We start from the raw sequence: 13,038 nt of genomic DNA, 5'->3' as shown, positions 1-13,038 counted from the left end.
AGAAACTTTCCCCACCAAAGTCCATCTTAAAGAGACTCTGTCAGTAGGTTTAGGTTATCCAATCTAAGAGTAGCATAAACAAGGGACAGAGAAACTGAACAGAATCATGTATCACTTACATTTTCTGTGCAACAGATTTGGAGATATCCTTCTGAATAACATGGATAATATGTAGTCTTCTCCATTATGTGCATGAGCTCATGCAGTTATCTATCAATGCTGTGTACAGACTGTACAGACCATCAACTGTCAATCAGCAACTGGAGGGTTGTGGCAAGAATCCTATTCTCCTGCATATTAGGAGAACAGCTGAATAGAATGATTTAAGTAATACACGGATCTATTCAATATTTCCGTCACTAGTTTTGTTGCCCTCAAGGCAGCATAAACTCAGTGACAGATTCCCTTTAAACACAGCTTTACCACACCATCAGCTATGGGGAATCAACAGCCAGAATCCACCCATCCTCAAAATGAAGAGGTCATGTTCTTAACATTCAGTGTCTGGAGTATTAAATTACATTGGCATTCATATTTATGCACTTTCCTGAACTGCAAGTGCTCTTGAGTGCCTTAGTACACAAATGCCAATAAGACAATCTTTTTTTTTTTTTGGATTGACAAGCTTAAAGGTCAAACACAGCGTTACGCCATAACATTCTCAGATGAGAATACAGCTGTTTTATATATATATATATATATATATATATATATATATATATATATATATATAGTAGGGATGGTTCGTACGAACTTGGACTCTCGGCAATGATTCCCGCTGCCTTTAACCTCTGTGGAGAGGGTGGATAAAGCAGGAAGACCGCCTGGAAAACTGGGATACAGCCTATGACTGTGGATGTATCCCGGTTTTCCAGGCAGCCCTCCTGCTGTATCCACTCTCTGCACGGAGGTTTAAGACAGCGGGAATCATTGCCGAGACTCCGGGTTCGTACGAACCCGAACCTCGGCAGGTTCGGACCATCCCTAATATATATATATATATATATATATATATATATATATATAAAAAAAATTTCCTATTGGGTATTTTATATGTGTTAGAGTTGATTAACAATTTCTCTCTACTTTCCCTATACACAATAGATTAGCATCAGCCAAACCAGCCAATTTCTAGAGGACCATCTGATTGTCTCAAATGTATGGAGATGCCTAACCCTTTCCTGAGGACAGGTGTTTAAATTAAAAAGTCTTGAGTATCTTGGACTTTTCAAGAGATAAGTTGCCAGAACGTTTGGGAAACAGCTAAGCTACATGGCCACCATAACCTTACATCAGACAACTATAAGAATACTGCAAATACACAACCCCATATTAGGTCTTCACTGAAACCAGACTTACCAGCTCATCTAAGACACCCCCTTCAAAAGGAAACCTCTTGGTTGGCTAACTCCTTGCCCTCTGCATCCCCGTCAAAAGAGTTGTAGAAATATAGTATGCTACCACCCTCAGTGCAATGAACCACCCAGCCCCCCCCCCCCCACACACACACACTTAATTAATATTAGTAGAGTGCCACCCCAATATTTATTAGGATGGCTGGCCAAGGTGGTAGTTCCGCCCCAGTGCACCTAAATGTATCATTAGTAGAGATGGATGAATCTACAGTAGGAATGAAGCAAAGCCCTTCGTTCCTATCTAAATTCTGCTGATCGGGCTGCCGCACTTTGCAGTCTGCTCCACACTATGCCGTTCCTCCCCAGGTGCTGAAAAAATATAGATCCACTCCTGGGAAACTTCTCCAAGTTTCCCAGGACCGCATCCATTTTTTTCCAGCAACCGGGCAGCAATGGCACAGAGTGGAGCAGACTACAAAGACTACAAAGCCAGCCAGCACCTCACTTTGTTCCTACTGTAGGTTCACTTATCTCTAATCATTAGCATATGAAATAACCTACAAATATCCTAAAAATGGCACTGAGGTTCAAGTTAAGAGAATTGCCATCATTCTCAGCGCCCCATGCACTATAGGGACATAGCAGGTTAGAGTCTTCTAATCTGCTAATAGTTTCCCTGTAACTGCTCTGGCTTCACTAATCCTTAAACTCATGCACAACTTTTTTTTTACGTAAGTTCGAAAATGCATGTAAAACCACAGATACATCATTGTAAAATCTCAATGACTGACAAGCTTATTTATTCATTTACAATCAGTCCTGTTACTTTGACATCAGAGATAATTTATTAAATTAATTTGTGCTTTCGAGTATGATTCATATCCACGTATTTTCATAGACATACGCCATTATGGCATATACAAGGGGACATAACAAAATATTATTTTCTAGGTAATAATAGATAATTACATCAAGTCCTTTCCAAAGTACAGTTGTTCTTTTTCTGAACAGCACCACCCACTATGATAAAGCTCATCATTACAGCTCACAAACAGCTGACAATGAGACTGTTAAACTCATGTGTCACAGTGATATATATTTATCACAGCAATACGTGTGAATAGAAATGGCATTTCTTTTTCTTTTTTCTTTTTTTTTTTTAAAGCTTTCGTTGTTTCGCAGTTTTGTCCCACTAAGGCTACATTCACATCTGCATCAAAAGCTTCATTAGAAGCCTTTGTTGCAGATTCTATCATTTTTGTGATGGAGTAAAATAAATGGCTTCTAACCAGCTGTTTATCTATGAAGGTATTTAAATGTGTGAAAATTAGATGTCAATATCTTGTATGATTGCTTACAGTTGACCATGCCCTCAAATTAAAAGCTTTTTAATTTTTATTTTTTATTTTAAGTTTTTGGAACAAAAATAATTATAATTAATAATTCCTCCCCATTGTATTAACCCTTAGAAGATCGGGCCAATTTGCATTTTTGCATTTCCGTTTTTTTCCTCCTTGTGCTTAAAAGACTATAGCAGTTACATTTTTTTCACCTCGAGACTCACATGAGCCCTTATTTTTTGCAAAACTAATTGTGCTTTGCAATGACAGGCTGATTTTTTTCTTAAAGTACTGTACACTGCATAACCACAAAAAATTCAATGTGTAGTGAAATAACACATTTTATTTGTTTGGGGGGTATTTGTTTTTATGCCATTCGCCCTTGGGTAAAACTGACTTGTTATATATGTTCCTCAAGTTGTTACAATTACAACGATATGTAACATGTATAACTTTTATATTATGTGATAGCTTGTAAAAAATTTAAACCATTGTTAACAAATATAGGTTCCTTAAAATCGCTCTATTCCCATGCTTATAACGCTTTTATTCTTTGGTCTATGGGGCTGTTTGAGGTGTCATTTTTTGCGCCATGATGTGTTCTTTTTATCGGTTTCTTAATTGCGCATATGAAACTTTTTGATTGCTTTTTATTTGATGCGACCAAAAATAGTATAGTTATACTGCATAGATCAATGAGATAGGCACTGGATTGCTTTCGGCAGATGCAGCCGAAAGCAGTCGAGTGCCGAGCCAGGATCAGTGCCATTACGGCGCAGACCCCGGACGATGGCGGATGGAAGGGTCGCCGTTCACGGGGGGGCGATCCTCCCCACTAGACACCAGGGAATCGTCTGCAGTCAGTTTTCAGATGCAGCTGTCATCTAATAGCTGTGGCCCCGGGCTACACGCCGCACCCAGAACCGCGGCGGTTCAAAGCGGTGCGGCGCGCAACCCCACTTTGAAGTTACCTAGGCGACCTTGGGATGTACAGGTACGCCCAGGGTCGCCTAGTGGTTAAATGTGGCCATTAAAAGCGAACTTGCCGAAAGTTCAAGTTCTCACGAACTCTAACAAATGGTATTTAAATCCTGCTGCCTGTAGAAGGTGGATGTAGCCCAAAGACTGCCTGGAAAACAGAGATACAGCCATAGAAGCTAGTGGACATGCCTTACCCCTGGCCTGTCTACCTGATGAATAAGGTAAGGACCCCGTAAAAGTTCCCATATTTTTGTGGAAACACTGTGTTTCTGTACAAATTTGTCTACGTGTTGTTTTGGTTGATCCCCCTGAGGTTAATCATCATTCCTTTGAATGCACTTACTAGACTCTGCTCCAACTAGCGAGAATCCTGCTTCACACTGATGAGGGACACATACCCCCAAAAATAGTTGTCTGCGGATTGGATACCTTCCTCTGATATTTCTCAAGTTATGTCATCCTTGACTGTGGCTTGTTGGAAGGTGGTTTCTTTAGCTTGGTTGTTCCTTCCTAGTAGATGGTCTGGCTAGCTCAAAGACGTTGAAAAACATGTGATGGAATTTTGTATTTTTGTGTACAAATTTGTGACCTTTTGCTAGTCCTATTCCTGGTGATTCTTCTTCCCACATACACATGTTGGGTTAGCTGAGCTTGAATATCTTGCTAATGGGGAGATTGGAATAAGATACTTCCTATAGGACATTATTTACAGTTGGAAAAAAGGATTGAGCACGCCAAGGCTTTGTTCACACACCGTCAAAATGACGGCCATTTTTATTGGATGACCATCATTATAAGAATAAAAGTCATTGTTAAAAAAAAGGCATTATTTGGAGTTTTATGGCAACCGAGCAATAAAACTAGTAATGGTTACAATAGGCCCTTTTCAGGCGGCAGCCCGGGCCCCTGAGCTCCTGGGGGGCCCATGGCCACCCAGAAAGACTTATACTTTCAGTGGTGTTCTGTCTCCTGGCTACAGTTCTGCCATAATTTGCAAAAAATTGCTGCTTTGTTACCTCAATTTTGCACAATTTAGGGCATCATAACATTATCTATCCTGTACTATGAACACCACACTAGTTCTGCCATAGTTACAGTGGGGTGGGGGGCCCTGGATTGGTGAACAGCCCGGGGCCTATGGTAAAGTTAATACGCCCCTGAATAAAACTATTATATTTTTTAATGATGTGTAAACACAGCACATACATGCTTCTTTCCCCCTTACATATTTTGTCACAAGGAAGTCTGGTTAACTGTATATACTGTACAATTTTTCAGAAAAAGCAGTGCTGTTTCCAGGTAATTTGGTCAACAGGGTGAATTTAAAAAACGCACCCCTTCCCCAACAATTAATGCTGACATTATTACTGCTGCTGAACAAAACAACATTGTCACTAATGGTGCCACAACATAAAGCCTAAAAAATAACACTGCACCATGACTGCTATCATTACCACTTCAGAACACACAGACCATATAGTGATTACAAAGTTACATCCAGGGACCCTCCTTACTTTTTCCCCACCTATAGCCCAAAGTATAATATTAACTTCTTGGTGCCATAGGCAGTAAATTAGGTAAATTGACTGGGTGCTAGGGGTAGGTAGATCCCCAATTGGCACAATATGTCCCCTCCATTAGATAGGCAGGTCACTCAGTAGGTAGACAGGTCCTCCCAGTTTGTAACCCTCCTCAGTAAGGGGACAATCACGTGTGTAGTGCACAGTCCGTGAATATGAACAATGTGCTAGAGAGTGGAAGCCGAAGCTCCTAGGATCATCATTCAAAGTGTGTCATAATAAATGGTGATGCTGGGAGTTCCGAAATTCAGTCCAAAGGAAAGTCCATATGGATCATAATTATTAAACATGTGAATGTCCCCTCAGTGGGTCTTTCAGTAGATAATTCTCCCTGTATGTAGGTGCATTAGAAGGTAGTTTGCTTTAATGTTTAGGTACCCCTCAGGCTGCGTTCACACTACGTATATTTCAGTCAGTATATTTCAGTCAGTATTGCAACCAAAACCAGGAGTGGATTAAAACACAGAAAGGATCTGTTCACACAATGTTGAGATTGAGTGGATGGCCGCCATTTAATGCCAAATATTTGCTGTTATTTTAGAACAGCGGCTGTTATATTGAAATAATGGCAGTTATTTACTGTTATATGGCGGCCATCCACTCAATTTCACCATTGTGTGAACAGATCCTTTCTGTGTATTTAATCCACTCCTGGTTTTGGTTGCAATACTGACTGAAATATACATATACTGACTGAAATATACGTAGTGTGAACCCAGCCTAATACTGTAAGTAGGATCCACAGTATATAAGTCTCACAGTAGGTAGTTCCAGTAGTAAACCTCTTAAAGGTAAATCAAAACCAACATATTTTCTCCCAGCTCCCACATAATCATGTCTTATTTTCCCTGCTTGTAGGCTTCAGGCAGTCTAGTACCCCCAGACATACAAGGCTGGGAATGTAATTTTATGTGGGACACATACAATATGTAAGTCCTAAAGGAAACTATTGTATGCTTCCAGAATCTGCCTGCGGCCTAGAAGACTCAGTGGAAAAGTACAATGCCAAAGATTCTTTACCCTGTCAAAGTTTGCATTTGAAAGCCGCTTTAATGGCAAGTGTGTCATTGGGATGCACAGTTAATAGTAGTGCTTAGCAAAAATAAGTTGTTTCTATTTTTGCAGGGATTCTGGGCACCACATTACATCTCCGTCAACCCACCAGGTGGTTGGATTCTCAAGAAAATACAGTCCCCACCCAGTTGTAGAAATGGCCCTGGTGTGGGGAGTCAGAAACTTTATTGAACAAAATTAGAGATAAGCAAAGCGAATCCAGTTGACTAAGCTAATTTTTAATTAGCAAAAAAGAAAAAAAGGTTTGTTCACCTGAACAGAGCAAAAAGGGACATCCCACTCAGACAATCACTGACTGACTAGGAAGGCACAGAGCCATGACCAGTGGCTGAGTAGGCTGTCACTCTTGTATCTTGAGAGTCATAGCCTACTTAACCTATCACTGGCCACAACACTGTCCCTCAGTCAGTGATTGCCTTAATGGGCTGGAGGCGGCTGAAGACATAGAAGAGGACACCAGGGAGCAAGGACAGGTAAGTATACAATTCTTAAGGTTCGGCTTACAAAGTTCGCAAATTTGCTGTTAAAAATGTTTAAAAGATTTGTGTATCTAATCAAGAGCTTATGTCTTAGTGTAAGGAAAATCCATCAATATTAAAGTACCGAAAAAACCTAATTATGCCATTTTATGTTACCAAGTACCATCACCTTACCATATTAACATATCATTAAAAATATACTTTATTCTTCAAATCTTCTAACTAAATACATGGAAATTAATTCAAAAGAGAAAAAAATGTAAAAAAGTAAAAGATGAATGGAGCGCAACACGGCTTATAGACAATTATCTGTACAGTAAGCACTGGTGTAAGAAATACAGTCTTTGCAAGGGAGTCATAAGAACCAACTGCCCTATTGACCCAATGACCAAACTATTTCAACCACTTAACATAAGGCGTTTATAACTTGTCACTCTAAATTCTGGCCGTGCTACCACTCAGGCAGCCTATGCTAATGCTAAGCCATTATTAAAACATTAAAACAGAAGGGGGAAATGTTATTTTGTTAAGAGTGTGATTCTAATAATGAAATGAAGATCAGCTGTCTGCCAGGGCAGCTGCTGTTGTGTTTGTAAACAGGATTAATTAATATCAGATTTTCAAGGACAATCTCCGAATATTGGGTTTATTAATGCGAGTATCAAAGTGGGGGGGGGGGGGACTTTTAGAGGTTTCCATGCATGCTCATTATTTTCCGGAAGATCATTTTGGCTAATTACACCTTGGATTTCATTATTTTAGTATAAAAAATTGGAAGAGAAGCTGAGCACTGTCTCTTCTTGTTATTTTGGATACAGCTTATCAGCCCTAACAGGAACTGGTTTTTAAAGGAATTGTCTACTTTTGACAACCACATTTTAGTGGAAGGGTCCACCAATGATAAAGTGATACTAAAATGTTACAATTAATGATTTCTACTTCAATTCCTCTGCATCAACACCTCAGAGCGAAGAATGTTCTTTATACAAAAACACAGAAAAATGCAACAGCTCACCGCAACAGCAAGATACAGACCCACCACAGACATGAAAATAGTTAAAAGCAGCACCCCCAACTGCCAAAAAAAACTTCCATAAAAATAATGAGTCTCTTGGTTACTATTTGCAAACATCGTAAACTGCCTCACCAAGATAAGGTGGACTCATATCGAGCCAGACCCTACACTGTAATGGCCTCTCCATGGTGTGTAATACGCCTATGCTCTGGGCATGCAAGATCCGTCTTAATCCCTGCAAAAATAATTGTACCACCTGGGGGAGATAGGTGGATCGCACGACCAAATAGAGGCAGCCACTCCCACAACTGGAACACAGAAAAAAAAGAAAAAATTGGTCAGCTCTCCTAGAACATCGTTCACACTAGGCAGGAGCACGTTGCCACCATGACTGAAATTGCAAACACATAAAAACACAGAAAAATGCAACAGCTCATCGCAACAGCAAGATACAGACCCACCACAGACATGAAAATAGTTAAAAGCAGCCCCCCCCCAACTGCCAAAAAAAAATTCCCACAAAATTTAGTCTCTTGGTTACTATTTGCAAACAGTGTAAACTGCCTCACCACGATAAGGTGGACTCATATCGAGGCAGACCCTACACTGTAATGGCCTCTCCATGGCGTGTAATACGCCTATGCTCTGGGCATGCAAGATCCGTCTAAGGCTGCATTCCCACGTTCTGTGATCCTGACGGATCACGGACGTGGAATGCATGTACCGGAGTCCTCCTGCACTCGGACAGCATCTGTAATTAGATGCTGGGAGCGGGGGAGACTGTATTCATAAGCACCGCACTGTAGTAACAGTGCCGCGTCGTGCTTATGAATACAGTCTCCCCCACTCCCAGCATCTAATTACAGATGCTGTCCGGGCGCGGGGGGACTCCGGTACATGCATTCCACGTCCGTGATCCGTCAGGGAATACAGCCTAATACCTGCAAAAATAATTGCACCACCTGGGCGAGACAGGTGGAGTGCACGACCAAATAGAGGCAGCCACTCCCCCAACTGGAACACAGAAAAAAAGAAAAAATTGGTCAGCTTTCCTAGAACACCGTTCACACTAGGCAGGAGCACGTTGCTATGGCTGAAATTGCAAACACACAAAAACACAGAAAAATGCAACAGCTCACTTCAACAGCAAGATACAGACCCACCACAGATGTGAAAATAGTTAAAAGCAGCCCCCTCTACTGCCAAAAAAAAATTCCCACAAAAATAGTGGTTACTATTTGCAAACAGCGTAAACTGCCTCACCACTTTTGACAACCACATTTTAGTAGAAGGGTCCACCAATGATAAAGTGATACTAAAATGTTACAATTAGAGATTTCTACTTCAATTCCTCTGCATCAACACCTCAGAGTGAAGAATGTTCTTTATAGCCTCTAGTATTTAGATGATGTTTTATAGGCTGAGCTAGAGCAATGGGTCACATGATCTTGTTTGCTCACTCATAAATTGTTTTTGTGGACTTCCATTGGTTAGCTTCTCTTCACTTTTGTGGTTCTCTGCAAATTATATTGCATGTTATGTTTGTCTGTTTCAAGTGTTTCTTGTGTGTTTCTAGTTCTAGTTTCACTCCACGATGTTCAATGTTCTGTTAACGTTTGTCCTTGTAACCGTGCTGCTTAGTTTGCCTTGTTGCTAGTTTTCCTGTTCATGCTTATGTTTTTTTTTTTTTTTTTTTTACTATGGAACACTTCACAAATTTGCATGTCATCCTTGCACAGGAGCCATGCTAATCTTCTCTGTATCGTTCAAATTTTAGTATATGTGCTGCCGAAGCGAGCACTCGTGCTTATATTTTCTGCCAATGATCATTTATAGCCTAGGACTATCACAGGGCTATTCCGGGGGCAGAGAGATTTAGTAGTCTATTAGCTTAGAGTTTAGGCAAAGATCTAGAGACACATTAGAGAAACATAGGGCCAGTCTTATTTGTAGTTTTTGCTTCATTCCTGACTGCTGCCATTTTCATTTGCTTGCCTCCTAATTTATTCTGTCATGTTCAATTTCTATCATCTTATGGTGATATGCTAATCTTATTCTTGTTGCCTTCAATTATTGATATGTAGTTTAGTCCATTGAAGTCAACAGGCTCATTGTGGGTATGATATGGTATACAAAGACTTCTGCTAGTATTTTAACATATACCACAGACATGCTGTACAATACTTATTTAATGTGAACCTAGCTTTCATCAGAAAATTACCTATTGTTTTTTTTTATGTTCAACAAATTTTTAAAGACTTTTGCTTTTCCAATGCTCCATTTAACTTTCTTTACTTTAAAATAATTCTTCAATCTTGTGCTTTTCATTCTGACCACTAAGCCTAAAGCTGAAACTTTCTGTTAGACTGTGATAGAAACACTGCCGAAAAAAGAACTATGCAAAATGACAGCAAAAGGTGACACCAGCATAACAGTAAGACAATAACAGCTCAGACCCTTTTCTGTAGAATTGCCTTGGTACAGGTCATACAACATGCTTACAAACCTGTCCCATACAAAGAATAGGGTCTGGAGAGGTTTGTTAGGTCTATGACTATGTTCACACTACGTAAAACTACGGCTGTAGTTCTCGCCGCAGAACTACGGCCGTAGTTTGGCGGTGTATGACAATGTTCAATGGGATCCCGGCTGGAGTGTACACACATCGTATACGCTCCGGCCGGGATCCCATGTGGCGCCAGAAAAAAACTGACATGTCAGTTTTCTGCAGCCGGAATTCAGTGAATTCCAGCCGCAGAAAGACCGGTCAGTTCACACAGTGAAGCAAGCGGCTCCGGCCGCTTGCTTCACTGTGGGCTATGGGAAGCTCTAATGCGGGCACTCGCTGATGCGGGCAGCTCTGCGGCTGGACGGATCATCCGGATGGTACTTAAATACCGGCCGCTATGATCCGGGCACAGACCGGCCGTTCCGTGACCCGGTCGGGGTCACGGAACGGCCTGATCTGTTACGAAGTGTGAGCATGGCCTATGTCTGTGAGACTTGTTGTAAAGCATATCCCTAAATGCTGATAAGAACAGATACAAATAAAATATGTAAAAAAGAATACAATCAGAAAATAAAAAATTATTATAAAGAAAAGCATATTTCATTATGTCCATAATAAGTACAATTGTGTATGCATAGTAGAGAAGAGCAAAAATGTGAGTTTTGCTAAATTCATTAATAAAACTCACCCAAATAATTTGTTCACCTGTCAGTGCTCCCCCAGTATCTTCTTCTGTATCTTCAGCCATGAGCTCAGTAGAGATGAGCGAACTTTGAGCATGCTCGAGTCCATCCGAACCCGAGCATTCGGCATATCGGGGGCTGCTGAAGTTGGATAAAGCTCTTAAGCTGTCTGGAAAACATTAAAACATGGATAGGTTTTCCGCATAATGCTCGGGTTCGGATAGACTCGAGCATGCTCGAGGTTCGCTCATCTCTAGAGCTCAGGCAATCACTAACTGAGATTGGCTGAGCCAGTGATTGGCTGAGCACAAGAGTGACAGCCCACTCAGTCCATCACTGGCTGCAGTGCTATTGTTCTCAGTCAGTGTTTAGCAGAGTGGGCTTTCACTCTCCACTTAGCTAATAAAACACTAACTGAGAATGGACAGTGCCATGGCCAGTGATTGGCTAAGTAGGCTGTCACTCTTGTGTCTCGAGAGTGACAGCCTGCTCAGCAAATAACTGGCCACAATGCTGGCCCTTAGTAAGTGATTGCCTGTGCGCATGGCTGAAAATGTTTAAGAGGACACCGGAGGAGCTCGGACAGGTATTTATAGAAACGTTAAATCTGGTTTGCAAAGTTTGCAAATTTTTCATAAAAAAATTGTAAACCAGATTTTTAACTGATTCTCTCATCTCTTATATATTCCCTTAAAATAGGTTCTTAATAGTGATGAGCGAGTACTAAAATGCTCGGGTGCTCATTACTCGAGATGAATATCTCCCTATACTTGAGTGCTTGCTTGAAGTCAATGGGAAACTCGAGCATTTTTGCAGGGGACCCAAGTTCGGTAGAGGGAAGGTCGAGTGAAAACCTGTCAACCTCATAAAATGATGTAAACACCACGGAAATGGACAGAGAAAAGCAGGGGCAGCATGTATGGATGCCTCTGAGGTTGCCTATTCGCACCATTATGCAAATTATGGGCAAAAGCCTGGTTAAAACAAAGGTAGGCATATAAACCACCCAAAAACTCAGCCTCACACAGCATGGCAGTGAGAACACAGGGAACCATTAAAACAGAGGTAGCATATGATGAACCACCCAAAAATTTAGCTTGAGACAGCATGGCGGTGAGGACACAGAGAACCATTAAAAACAGAGGTAGGATATGAACCACCCCAAAATTTAGCCTGACACAGCATGGCGGTGTGGACACAGGGAACTATTCAAACACAGGTAGCATATTAACCACCCAAAAACTTAGCCTGACACCACAGATCCAGACCAAGATGGATAATACAATCATCCAATAAAAATAGCCGGATTATGGCTAGATTTAGCCTTACACCCTCATGCAGTTGTGCTTGAGAGGCATATCTTTGGAGGTAGGGACGAAGAATAACAATACAGTCTTCTTAAGAGGCCCAGGAATTTGATTTGATTTAATAAATACACTTTCAATCCTTTAAAGAGTCTCTAAGAGAGGGCAAGTGCGGAAGCCTGTCTATTAAAAATACCTGGTCAATCCTGAATTCAAAAAGGCTACAACATCCAAGGAAGGTAGATGGTACTGGTGAAAGGCCTGGTCAATCCTGTCTTTAAAAAGTCTACTACAGCATCCAAGGAAGGATAGAAGCTACTGGTTAAAGGCCTGGTCAATCCTGCCTTCAAAACGGCTAATACAACATCCAAGGAAGGATAGAAGCTACTGTTAAAAGGCCTGGTCAATCCTGCCTTCAAAAAGGCTACTACATCATCCAAGGAAAGATAGAAGCTAGTGGTGAAAGGCCTGGTCAATCCTGCCTTCAAAACGGCTACAACAACATCCAAGGAAGGATAGAAGCTACTGTTGAAAGGCCTGCTCAATCCTGCCTTCAAAAAGGCTAAAACATCCAAGGAATGATACAATCTACTGGTGAAAGGCCTGGTCAATCCTGCCTTCAAAACGGCTAAAACATCCAAGGAAGTATAGAAGCTACTGGTGAAAGGCCTGGTCAATCCTGCCTTCAAAACGGCTAAAACATCCAAGGAAGGTAGAA

General features: G+C 41.0%; 1 non-coding gene across 1 annotated transcript; it reads right to left on the bottom strand.

Moving 5' to 3' along the window:
- Positions 1-9,518: 9,518 nt before the first annotated feature.
- LOC138781816 (U6 spliceosomal RNA) lies at positions 9,519-9,625 on the bottom strand. The gene has a single exon (XR_011361538.1). It is a non-coding gene; the product is annotated as a U6 spliceosomal RNA (small nuclear RNA).
- Positions 9,626-13,038: the final 3,413 nt, after the last annotated feature.

This window comes from Dendropsophus ebraccatus, chromosome 1 (genome assembly GCF_027789765.1).
Source record: "Dendropsophus ebraccatus isolate aDenEbr1 chromosome 1, aDenEbr1.pat, whole genome shotgun sequence".
Classification (NCBI taxonomy): Eukaryota; Metazoa; Chordata; class Amphibia; order Anura; family Hylidae; genus Dendropsophus; species Dendropsophus ebraccatus.
The sequence above is the reverse complement of the archived record's forward strand: the minus strand, read 5'-3'. Positions and strand labels throughout refer to the sequence as shown.